The sequence below is a fragment of the Microtus oregoni genome, unplaced genomic scaffold (assembly GCF_018167655.1).
Source record: "Microtus oregoni isolate MIOR12 unplaced genomic scaffold, Mior012 000061F_ref0000440, whole genome shotgun sequence".
Lineage (NCBI taxonomy): Eukaryota > Metazoa > Chordata > Mammalia > Rodentia > Cricetidae > Microtus > Microtus oregoni.
The window spans coordinates 8,894,260-8,907,226 of NW_024543871.1; the positions used below are offsets into that span (position 1 = coordinate 8,894,260).

Genomic DNA, 12,967 nt, shown 5'->3' on the forward strand with positions numbered 1-12,967 from the left:
TACACAGATTAATAGAAATGGGTTAATTTAAGATATGAGTTAGTTAATAAGAATCCTGAGCTAATAGGCCAAGCAGTGTTGTAATTAATATAGTTTCTGTGTAATTAATTATTCAGGTCTGGGAATCCAGAAAATGAACACGTAGTCTCTGTTTACATGTAGGACCAAAGAGATGATCAAAAGCTTTTTTTAAAAAAAAGAAACAAAAGGATTATGAATAAAACCTTTATATTAGAGCTTATATTTAATATATACAGATTGTGGTTATACCATGTTTTTCCCTCTTGAAATAAAAAGCATAATTTATTTTTGATACTGTAGGAAGACATGTCAGAGATTTTAATTTTTTTTAAGAAAAAAATTTTAGAACTTTACAGAATTTAAAAAACTAGATACTTTTTATTTTTAAACTTTTTTCCATTTTATTGATTTTATTAAGCTATACATTTTTTCTCTGCTCCCCTCCCTTCCTTTTCCCTCCCCTTCAACCCTTTCCCATGGTCCCTATGCTTCCAATTTACTCAGGAGATCTTGTCTTTTTCTATTTCCAATGTAGATTAGATCCATGTATGTCTCTCTTAGTGTCCTCATTGTTGTCTAGGTTCTCTGGGATTGTGATTTGTAGGCTGGTTTTCTTGGCTTTATGTTCAAAAACTACTTATGAGTGAGTACTAATGATAATTGTTTTTCTGTGTCTGGGTTACCTCACTGAATATAATGTTTTCTAGACCCATCCATTTACCTGCAACTTTCAAGATATCGTTATTTTTTTCTGCTGTGTAGTACTTCATTGTGCACATGTACCACATTTTCCTTATCCATTTTTCTGTCAAGGTGCACTTAGGTTGTTTCCAGGTTCTGGATATGACAAACAATGCTGCCATGAATATAGTTGAGGACATGTCCTTGTAGTATGATTGAGCACCCAAAAGAGGTATTGCCGAGTCTTGAGGAAAGTTGTTTCCTAATTTTCTGAGAAATTGAAACACTGACATCCAAAGTGGTTGTATCACCTTGAACTCACACTAGCAATGCAGGAGTGTTTTCTTTATCCCACATTCTCTCCAGCGTAAGTTGTCATCAGTGTTTTGATCTTGGTCATTCTTACCAGTGTAAGATGGAATCTCAGAGTTGTTTTGATTTGCATTTCTCTGATGGCTAAGGATGTTGAGCATTTCCTTAAATGTCTTTCAGCCATTTTAGATTCCTCTGCTGGGAGTTCTCTATTTAAGTCTGTACTCCACTTTTTATTGGATTATTTGTTCTTTTGGTGACCAATATCTTGAGTCTACATATCTTTTAAGAAATAGTTTTTAAAATATTTAAATTTATAAGACTATGGGACATTTTATGTTTATAAAATGTTTTGTATCGCTAATATTTAATCTTAAAATAAAAGGCTAAAAATTAGGGTCATGCCATAAGCCTCAAATAATACCCCAAAACTGGAATGTTCATTTATTATGATACATCAAGACAATGACCTAAGCAGTCTCACAAAGGGCTTAAAACAGTTTCTCAGCCCATTGAGTCTTTTTTTTTAAATTTATTTATTTATTAAAGATTTCTGTCTCTTCCCAGCCACCGCCTCCCATTTCCCTCCCCCTCCCCCAATTAAGCCCCCTCCCCCCTCAGCCCGAAAAGCAATCAGGATTCCCTGTCCTGTGGGAAGTTCAAGGAACCCCCCACCTCCATCCAGGTCTAGTAAGTTGAGCATCCAAACTGCCTAGGCTCCCACAAAGCCAGTACGTGCAGTAGGATCAGAAACCCAGTGCCATTGTTCTTGAGTTCTCAGTAGTCCTCATTGTCCGCTATGTTCAGAGAGTCCGGTTTTATCCCAGGCTTTTCCAGACCCAGGCCAGCTGGTCTTGGTGAGTTCCCAGTAGAACATCCCCATTGTCTCAGTGTGTGGGTGCACCCCTCATGGTCCATTGAGTCTCAATTGATCCTTTGGCATCGAATAACTTAAAACCACTTGCATGTCCTATGTTTGCATTGAGATTCATTACACTGATAAAACTGCAGTTGTAAAATAGCAGTGGGAAAAATTTTATAATGGGGGATCATCACAGCATGGGGGAACTATATTAAAAGTTCAAAACATTTTTAAAAATTGAGAACCGGGGAATCGGGATTCTGCTTGGGGCCCAGATGGGGGAACCCCGGACTGGGGCCCCCCTGGATGATGGTGGGGCCTGGACGGGCAGTGAGGAAGGCAGCGAGGAGGGCACTGGAGGCAGTGAGGGTGTTGGAGGAGATGGGGGCCCTGATGCAGAGGGTGTGTGGAGCCCCGACATCGAGCAGAGTTTTCAAAAGGCCCTGGCCATATATCCTCCGTGTGGCCGATGCAAGATCATCTTGTCAGATGAGGGCAAGATGTATGGCCGGAATGAACTCATTGCCTATACATCAAGCTGAGGACAGGGAAGACGAGAACTCGCAAGCAGGTCTCGAGTCACATCCAGGTTTTGGCTAGAAGGAAATCAAGAGAAATTCAGTCCAAGCTGAAGGACCAAGTCTCCAAGGACAAGGCCTTTCAGACGATGGCTACCATGTCTTCGGCACAGCTCATCTCTGCAACGTCCCTCCAGGCCAAGCTGGGTCCTTCTGGACCTCAGACCACTGAGCTTTTCCAGTTCTGGTCCGGGAACTCTGGGCCACCGTGGAATGTTCCATACGTGAAGCCATTCTTCCCAGACACCATTCTCCGTGTCACTGAATCCTCCATCCACCGACCTACCAGGGTATGAGCCGCCCCCAGCCCTCTCACCCCTGCCCCCGCCTGCTCCATCTCCCCCAGCCTGGCAGGCTCGGCCCTGGGCACTGCCCGCCTGCAGCTGGTAGAGTTCTCAGCCTTTGTGGAACCACCAGGCACAGTTGACTCGTTCCAGAGGCATCTGTTTGTCCACATCAGTCAGCAGTGCCCCAGTCCTGGAGTGCCGCCCCTGGAGAGTGTGGACGTGCGACAGATCTATGACAAATTCCCCGAGAAAAAGGGTGGCCTCCGGGAGCTGTATGACAGAGGGCCACCCCATGCCTTCTTCCTGGTCAAGTTCTGGGCGGACCTGAATTGGAGCCCAAGTGGTGAAGAGGCAGGGACCAGTGGAGGCAGTGGTGGCTTCTATGGAGTGAGCAGACAGTATGAGAGCCGGGAGCTCATGACACTTACCTGCTCCTCCAAGGTCTGCTCCTTTGGCAAGCAAGCAGTGGAGAAAGTGGAGACAGAGAGGGCCCAGCTGGAGGATGGGCGCTTTGTGTACCACCTGATGCGCTCCCCCATGTGTGAGTACCTGGTTAACTTCCTGCACAAGCTGTGGCAGCTGCCCGAGAGCTACATGCTGAACAGTGTCTTGGAGAACTTCACCATCCTCCAGGTGGTGACCAATAGGGACACTCAGGAATCGCTGCTGTGTACTGCCTACGTCTTTGAGTTCTCCACCAGTGAACACAGAGCCCAACACCATATCTACCGCCTGGTCAGGGACTGATGGGGCCCCGCTGTTGGTTGTCCTCAGAACACCCCCTTCCCAGGAAGGACCCTTTGGCTCTCCCTGTACCCCTCATTTGGAGAGAGGGCCATGATAAAGAGGCCTGATTTCAAGCTTGAGCAAGGGGGGCTGTCTCCTATTAGAGGGGAACCCAAAAACTTGTTGAGCTGAATGAGCTGACCTCACAGGGAGCATGTGACAGGACACTTCACTCCTGGGCATCAGGGATTGGGGACAGGAGTGCATGCCCACAGGTACAGCACTGGTCTCTCAGTTCTACAGGGCCCCTCTGTGCTCTTCTGCAGAAGGGAGCTGGGCAGTGTGGGAGACATTACTCATTGGCTTGTACCCTTCCTATTTTCTACCCGCCCCATGTCTGCCTCTCCCCCACACCCTTTCTCTGATCTGGGATGTCACCATTGAAGATAACGGCTTCCCAGCTGGGGGCAGAATGAAGTGGGGCCTGAATTTTTTTAATATAAGGAGATATTTATACAGTGTTAAGATTAATGTTATCTCAGCTAGGGTAAGCAGTGGGGTGGGACTTCTTAATCTCATCCCCATTTTAAGTGAGCCTCAGACCACCCTGCCACCTTCCTTTCACCAAGAGTGATGGTTTATGTTCCGAAGGAGAATAAAGCTATTTTTACCAAAAAAAAAAAAATGAGAACCAATGACTTTGAAAATGTCTCTCCTTACTCAAAGCCTATTCAGGCTTAAGAATGTATGCTTATCCTTTTTGTCTTTGCTAACTTTGTTAAGCATAAGCTATTTGGATAAACTGAGTCATATAAAAGTTTTATTTTGATAGTAGAAGAGTTTCAATTCAAGATCATTATTTTTAAGGCTAAAACTGACAGGAATGGAATACAAAGTCCTAGTCTCATGAAAGCTACTAACTTATTGTAGACTGTTAAGAAACATTAGTATAGTTGGTAATCTTTATAAATGATCAAGATCATTTATTGTATTCATGCTAAGTACTGTTAAATTAATTACATGAATAAGCCTTAATTAGTCCCCTGTAATTTCAAAGTTAAGCTTAAAACAATAGCTAGCAATGAAGTTTGTCTACTCTGATATACCTGGGAAGTTCTCAAATATTTCAGAGATCTGCTGAATATGGTATGTAAAATGTTGATTTAAAAAACTTATATTTCAGTCAGAGATTCCCAGATTATAGAAATGACCCAAGGTATCCAATAAAGATTATGGGGCATCATGATATTTCTACCTGGATTACGGCAATACTGGCCACTGAGCAAGATGCCCCAGTTCAATCCCTGCTGCCAGGACCCATCCTAGACTATGGAGAAGCAGCAGAACACTGGAGAATAGATTGCAACACTTTTGCCTAGAAACAATTGTAGTAATATGAGCAGGGGGGCTACATCCCTAGCACCCCGGCTGCCTGCTAGCTTATGCCCCAAAATAACAACACACAAATTGTATTCATTTAAACACTGCTTGGCCCATTTCTATCTAGCCTCTTCTCGGCTAACTCTCGCACCTGGACTAGCCCATTTCTAATGATCTGTGTAGCCCACAAGGTGGCTTACCAGGGAAGATCTTAACCTACGTCCATCCTGGTTCGGAGCTTCATCGCATGTGTCTGCCCGGGAGAAGGGAGTATGGCATCTCTCCAGAGAGCAGAGCTGTCGAGTCTGAGCTCTCTTCCTCTTCCTCCCAGCATTCTGTTCTGTTTACTCCTCCCACCTATGTTTTAATCTATGAGGGCCAAGCAGTTTCTTTTTTGCTTAACCAATGAAATCAACAGATTGACATATGACACTCCCACATCAAACAATGAGGTTGGTCTTCCCCATCTACTTCCTACACAGAAAAAACTCTGGCCTTATGTACCTGGCAAAGATTGGTGCTGTTCTGATACTTCTGCCTCCAACACAATGGAGACCTGGGTATGGACTGGTCTGTAGTAAGGAGAGAGGCCGCTTGTTGGTTCCCAGCTGCTTAGCCCTGAAATAATCACACAGAAACCATATTATTTAAATCACTGCTTGGCCCATCAGCTCTAACTCCTTGTTGGCTAACTCTTACATGGTAATTTAACACATTTCCATTAATCTGTGTATTGCTACGTGGCAGTAGCTTACGGGGTAAAGTTCCCAGCATCTGTCTCCAGTAGCTCCATGGCTTCTCTCCTGCTCTGCACTTCTCTCTCCCAGCATTCAGTCTAGCTTTCCCTACCTAGTCTGTTCTTCCCTTCTGTAGGTTCAAAGCATTTTTTATTTATTAACCAATAAAAGCAACACAAAGACAGAAGGCCCTCACACACAACTGGTCTCTGTCATTTCTAATAAAATTGGAAGCTGTTTAGGCTACACTTTGGTACAATTTGTCCTTCTCAGAACTCTGATACTGTTTTACAACTAGACTAATGGTAACTTTGTCAGCTCAACAGCAGCAATTAAGGCTTCAGTTGCCTTCTCAGCTCTCTATGTAAGATATAAAAGTTTAAGTAAGTCATAAAGGTTTTAAAGATGGATCTAAAAATAATTTTTAAGAAGATCTAAATATATAAAAGCTCAGAAAATGATTTAAGATATAAATACAGGTGACAAAGGTATAAATAGATAATTAAGGTACAAAAATATTTTAGACTTATTTCCAATTCTATGGCATAGTTCTAATAAGTTGGTGCAGTAATGACTATTTACTGTTTGAGTCACAAGCTCAATATTTTAGAATTATTTTGGTTGTCATCTAGGTATACACTTTAAAATGCTTCTCATCAGGCCAAAGACATCTCTGTCCAATCCATACCTGGCTTTCTGGACAGAATAAAACGATGCATGCTTTTAACTCAAATCTATAATTTTTGCTATTTCCCAGATACCTGTTACTTGCTTTTTCTATGATATGGATTTCAGTACCAATTGGTAATCCTAATGCATCTAAACCTTTTAAGACTCTCTCTGTAAACTAAAAAAATTCGGGAAAACTTCAGAGGATCTGGGAAGTCATAAAATTTAGATCCACTTCACACAGGTCAAAAGGACTCCAGATAAGTACAACTTGTTTTTTTCTCCTGGCCTTGGGACTTCTCAATGATAGGCATCTCTGTTTATTTCACTTCCTAGCTATTTTGAATACAGAAACAATCAATGTGGATGTGCAAGTATCTCTATAAATTTAGGTATATGCCTGGAATAGTAGAGATGGGTTATATGATAGTTCTAGTTTTTAAAGAAACCCACAGACTGGTTTTCATAGTGACTGCACTGGTTTACTCTCCCAGCAAGAATGTATTACAGTTCCACTTTCTCACATCCATGCTAGAATTGGTTGTTGTTTGTACCCCTAACTAGTATGGGATGGAATATTAAAGTAGTTTTAATCTGTATTTCATTGATAATTAAGAGTGTTGAACACTTTTTAAAGTACTTACTGTTTATTTGTAGTTCTTATTTTGAGACCCTTTTTGTTTCAGTTCCATGGACAACCTTTAATTGTGTTGCTTGTCTTCTTGATTCTCTGTATTTTAGTTCCTTATATAGTCTAGACATTAACTTTCTGATACATCCCCTATAGCTTTCAAGTGTGAAATATTTCAGTATCCTCTGTACAGCTGACCCAGTGACCATAAAACTGCTTTAATTCATTTTGTCACTTTTTATTTCTCTTTTAATTATACTAGATATTTTTGTTGGGTATAATAGTCTGTGTTGATTGCTGCACTATTTTTAAACATGAAATGCATGTTTCCTAACCCTTGTAGCTTTAAATTTTTATGTCAAATAATAATTTGTTGTTTTGATGGGTTTGCATTTATGATTTCATCCTTCTATGTTGCAGAATTCAATATACCTTTATTTTGTCTGCATTTTTAGTGTTTTAGCTATGTTTTATTTGATGACTTTCTTTATGATCCAGTCTATTTGATGTTCTGTAGGTCTCTTATACTTGTATGAGCATCTCTTTTTCTAGATTTGTGAAATTTTCTTATATGATTGTATTGATATGTTTTATGTGTCATTGGTATGATATTACTCTCCTTCCTCTATGTCCATCATTCAAAGATTTGGCCATTTTATGCTATTTCAAAATGATCCCTTGTTTTGTTCACATTTTAAAAAAAGTCATCTATCCTGAGATGGAGATTTGGCTTAGCAGTTAAGAGTACTGGTTGCTGGAACATCATTCAGACAGTGAAAAACAAAAACTTGGACATGATCAACGGGGACTTCATCTCTACAAAACAAGGCAGAGATATCCAAACACCCAGCGATAGGCACGCCTGTCCCTTGAATACAGGAGTTTTTCTTATTTGATATGAGGATTGTCTTGTTTTCTGATGAACACATGGTACCATTTTAACCACCACTAGAAACCTCAGAGAGGCTTCTGTGTGGTGGTTACATATATACATATATCCTGTTTTAACGTCATCACAGTGGCTCTGCTGGAAACTATTAGCAGCCTGGCTACTAAGGTTGTAGCCGGGGAAGGGGGTTCTGTTCCATCAAATAGTGGCTCTGTTGCTGCTGCTGCTAAATAATGGTAGATTTAACTAAATGTCTATCGTTCTAATTAAATTTGAGATTCAAAGGTTAGAATGAAAACCTGAGAGTTCAAAGAGTTAGAGTAGCAACTAACTAACTTTCTCTCTTATCTGGTATCACAGGAGCCTTTCTCATTCCACACTGTCGCATCTAAAAATAAAACACATTAGGTTCCTTTCTGCTACTTCCTGTCAACTTATATAACACATTTTTACATAGTTAAACAAATGTAGCAGAAACAAATGTAACACATCTTTGCATGTTTAAATAAATATTCTACAACATATATATGTACCTTTTTTAACACAAGTGGCAACTAATATGGAGAGGTTGTGGGGTAAAGGGAACACTTCTGCATTGCTCGTGGGAGTGCAAGCTGGTACAGCCCCTTTGGATGTCAGTATGACAATTTCTCAGAAAATTAGAAAACAACCTTCCTCAAGACCACTTTTGGGTATATATCCAAAAGATGCTCAATTGTGCCACAAGGACATGTGTTCAACTATGTTCATAGCAGCATTGTTTGTCACAGCCAGAACATGGAAACAACCTAAATGCCCCTCAAACGAAGAATGGATAAGAAAAATGTGGTACATTTATACAATGGAGAACTACACAGCAGAAAATAATAACATCTTGAATTTTGCAGGAAATTGGATAGAGCTAGAAAACATCATTTTGAGTGAGGTAACCCAGAAAGACAATTATCACATGTACTCACTCATAAGTGCTTTTCAAATATAAAGCAAAAAAAAAAGCCCACAAATCACAATCTCAGAGAACCTAGACAACAATGAGGAGCCTAAGAGAGACATAAATACATCTAATCTACATGGGAAGTAGAAAGTAGAAAAAGACAAGATCTCCTGAGTAAATTGGGAGCATGGGGACCTTGGGGGAGGATTGAAGAGGGAGGGGAGAGGCAGGAGGGAGCAGAGAAAAAAATTGTAGAGCTCAATAAAAATCAATAAAATTAAAAAAATGTTGACCCTCTGTTTAGATTTTCTGCCTGGCTTTACTCTGCTAAGCCATCAGCCAAAACAGTTTTATTCATTAGTCAATAAAAACAACACATATACAGAAGGGCATTCCACATCAACCAAGAATGGGTGATCACAAACGAAGCCACCTTTTTTGTTGTTATAAAAGTGAATTTAACACATAGAGTCAAAAGGATTGATCCCAGCTTTCTTGAGCCAGCAGCTTCTTTAGGTTCACAGGGTAAATCTCTTTAAAACCACCATGCCAACTCCTTTCTGGAATAAATATAACTGATGGGGAACTTCCTTCATCCAACAGTCTTTGAGAGGCTGGACCAAGTTAGGCCTAGCCAATGGTACCAAAAAAAAAGCACAGGCCTGCCCCCTCACTTTTCTGCCTTGCTCTATTCTGTGCTACAATAGGCTCAAAGCTGCTTCTTTATTAACAGCATACATAGGGTAATCCCACATCACTTCCCCTTTTCTGTTTAAATAAGAAAGAAGGTTTTAACTTTAACATAGAAAAATTACATACAACAAAACAGTTATCAAACAAGAATTATAATTATGACATTTATATCTATTTTATCTTTTTTCATAACTAAGAAAACTATAATTATAACTATTCTTCAACTCCATCAAAGACTCCAGAAGGAAGACTCCTAAGGAAATAGGAAGTGCATTGTAAGCAACTTCTAAAACTCTAGAATTGAGAGACATCTAGCTGCCTGGATAGTCACCCAAAATTCTTCTGTACTGTTGAAGCATCCATCTTCAGCCTACAGGCCCATAGTATTTGGCAGACTTTTCCATGAAACAAGAAATCTGAAAAACTATCTTGCCTCTATTGGCAATTTGTCGGTCAACTTGTGTCCTGAAGAATTTCTGGCAGATTTTCATGAAGCAGGAACTCCAAAGGACCATCTTACCTTTAGGAAAGTTCAGGAGTCATTTTTATGTGGGTCCTGCATGTCCAGTTCATACAGTATAACATCAAGCAGTCCAGACAACAGTAGTTTCTTGCCCAAATGGCTAGCAAACTCTATTAGGAGCCTATTCTATGCCTATCTTCCTCTTGAAGTAATTGGTGCTGCCAGGAGCTGATGTGTCTCATTTTCATGAAAAGACCTGAATTCTTAAAACAGATAGGGTAAGGTGGGAATTCCAAGCAGACAGAGGAGGAGAGTGTAGGTGGTGTCAAAGAAAAGCAATGTAGCTGCCACAGGAGACAGATGTCAGGCGCCAGATGGAACCTTACCGGTAGGCCAAAACCGCATGGCAATATACAGATTAATAGAAAATGAGTTAATTTAAGATATAAGAGCTAGCCAATAAGAAGTGTGAGATAATAGGCCAAGCAGTATAGTAATAATATAGCTTCAGTGTGATTATTTTGGGTCTGGGAGGCCAGGAACAAACAGCTTCTAAAAACATATAGCTCCCAATTACCTAACTACAGAGGACAGGCTCCGGGGACAAAATTGGTCTGTAGCTTCTGCTCATTGGTTATACCACACCATGGTTCCTTGCTGTCCTCTTCCTAGGCAGACCATTATTAAGCAAAGGGCTACAAAAAACAATAATCACTACTTCTCAACTCTCCTGGTAAAAAGAGCCATCCCTCGATGTGGAACAAGGGCACACACCCCCAGAGTTGTTATTCTGATTACATTCTGTGAACAGATTGGGTGCAAAGGATAAAATATTAAGATGAAAATAGGAACCACAGGTCCCCACCTAGATGTAGTCAGTGTGACAGGTTTTGGCGAAGGGTACAGGAGGCATGAAGAGGCAGGAAAGTGTTCCAGCTCCTTGACCCTACCATATGTGTTCAGAATTTATTTTGGGTATAACTCCTAAATCTCTTTCTGGATCAGTACAATACAGAAATGATGTTACTTCTTTTTCCACAAAAAAAGAAAAAAGACTGCCAACTGCTCTTCTAGAGGACTTGAATTTGATTACTTGAATCCACATAGTTTACAACTATCCATAACTCCATTCAGGGGATCCAATACCTGTTTCTGGCCTTTGAGGGCACCAGACATGTATACGCTGTACATACATGCAAATAAAACACTCATACAAATAAAATAAAAAATAATGCATACACAAAAATAAGTAAATAATATAAATAAAGTTCACCTATATTGAGAGATACAATTTCCTCTACCTTGCTTCTAAAACTACTTGTTTCACTTTCCAGAAATTTGATTGTGTATTACCTGTTCATTCTCATTATCTTCCCTTCAATTTTGCTGCACAGTAACATCTGCAAGCCCTTCTTGTTTCTCTTTCTAATTTTATATGCCAGATTCTCTAAAAAATCTTTGAATAGAACAAAAAGTTTATCAGGATTTCCATTGTGTTTCTGTTGAGTCTACAAAACAATTTGAAAGAATATGATGTATGTGCTATACTTTGACTTTCTAACAATAAACTTTGTTAAATTAGAAAGCTTTAAATTCCCTGAATAAATTCCCCAAATATTCCGTAAGTATGTTTTATAACTTTTACTTTCAGACTTCATGGCTTGCTTCTGACTTCAGATTTGTAATCTATTCCAGAAGTCATGAGCTATGCTGTATCTAGTTTGACATGAGTTACTGGGATCTGACATCAGGTCATCAATCTGGCATAGCTATCCCCCTAGCTATAGAACTGTTTTCTTTTATTATATATGTTTATTATTACTGTTATAATCAATTGAGAGACTATTTTCCTCATATGACATTTGCCATATCTTGACAAAAAAGAGTGGCATCTGGTTTGGCACCATATGTCAAGTTAGATCTTCAGAGAAAGTGAAGCAATAGCCACAAGATAGAAAATATAGTCAGGAAAGCCTATTACAAGGGCATATTTACATAATGACACTACTTAAAGATTAGAATCCTGATTGGCTTCAGTTGTCCAGGAAAAATATATTTACATCAATATTTATTTTAGTAACAACTTGCATAGTACTTACTATATAACAGGTACCAATCTACAACATATATTGTTTCATTTGATCTTTTCAATAATCCTATTTAGTAGGCACTGTTGTTTTCTTTGTAGTTTAGAAAATTGAAGCACAAAGAGTATGATCAGCAAGCATAAGGACACCAGTGATTCAGCCAAAGTCTAGCATTCACACCAGTGAGAATAAAGGAAGGTGTCTTAGCTGGGGTTTCTTTTTTTTTTTTTTTTTGACTTTCATGTACCCTTCATTTCTTCTAATGTAAAATTACATGTGCTGATATCAGGAAATTATAACCAAAGAGAAAAGCATCTTTTTTTTTTCTTTTTTTTTTTTTTGAGGTTCCATTTTGTAATGTGATAGTTTTTTTTTATTGAGAAAAGGAGAAAAAAAAACAAGTTTCCACCTCCTCCCAGCTGCCCATTTCCCTCCCTCTCCTCCCACCCTACGCCCCCTCCTCCACCCTTCTCACCCTCCCCCCACTCCTCTCCCCCTCCCTCTCCAGTCCAAAGAGCAGTCAGGGTTTTCTGCCCTGTGGTAAGACCTAGGACCTCCCCCCTCCGTCCATATCTAGGAAGGTGAACATCCAAACTGGCTAGGCTCCCACAAAGCCATCACATTACGTAGGATCAAAACCCAGTGTGATTGTCCTTTGCGTCTCATCAGCCCTCATTGTTCGCCATGTTCAGAGAGTCCAGTTTTATCCCATGCTTTTTCAGTCACAGTCCAGCTGGTCTTGGTGAGCTCCCAATAGATAAGCTCCACTGTCTCAGTGGGTGGGTGCACCCCTCGTGGTCCCGACTTCTTTGCTCATGTTCTCCCTCCTTCTGCTCCTCATTGGGACCTTGGGAGCTCAGTCCAGTGCTCCAGTGTGGGTCTCTGTCTCTATCTCCATCCATCACCAGATGAAGGTTCTATGATGATATGCAAGATATTCGTCAATATTGCTCAAGTATTGGTCATTTCAGGTTCCCTATCCTCAACTGCCCAAGGAACTAACTGGGGACCTCGGCT

The 12,967-nt window shown here is 40.2% G+C and overlaps 1 pseudogene; it reads left to right on the forward strand.

Annotated features, from left to right (window-relative positions):
- Window positions 1–2,151: 2,151 nt before the first annotated feature.
- Window positions 2,152–3,675, forward strand: LOC121439504 (annotated as a pseudogene).
- Window positions 3,676–12,967: the final 9,292 nt, after the last annotated feature.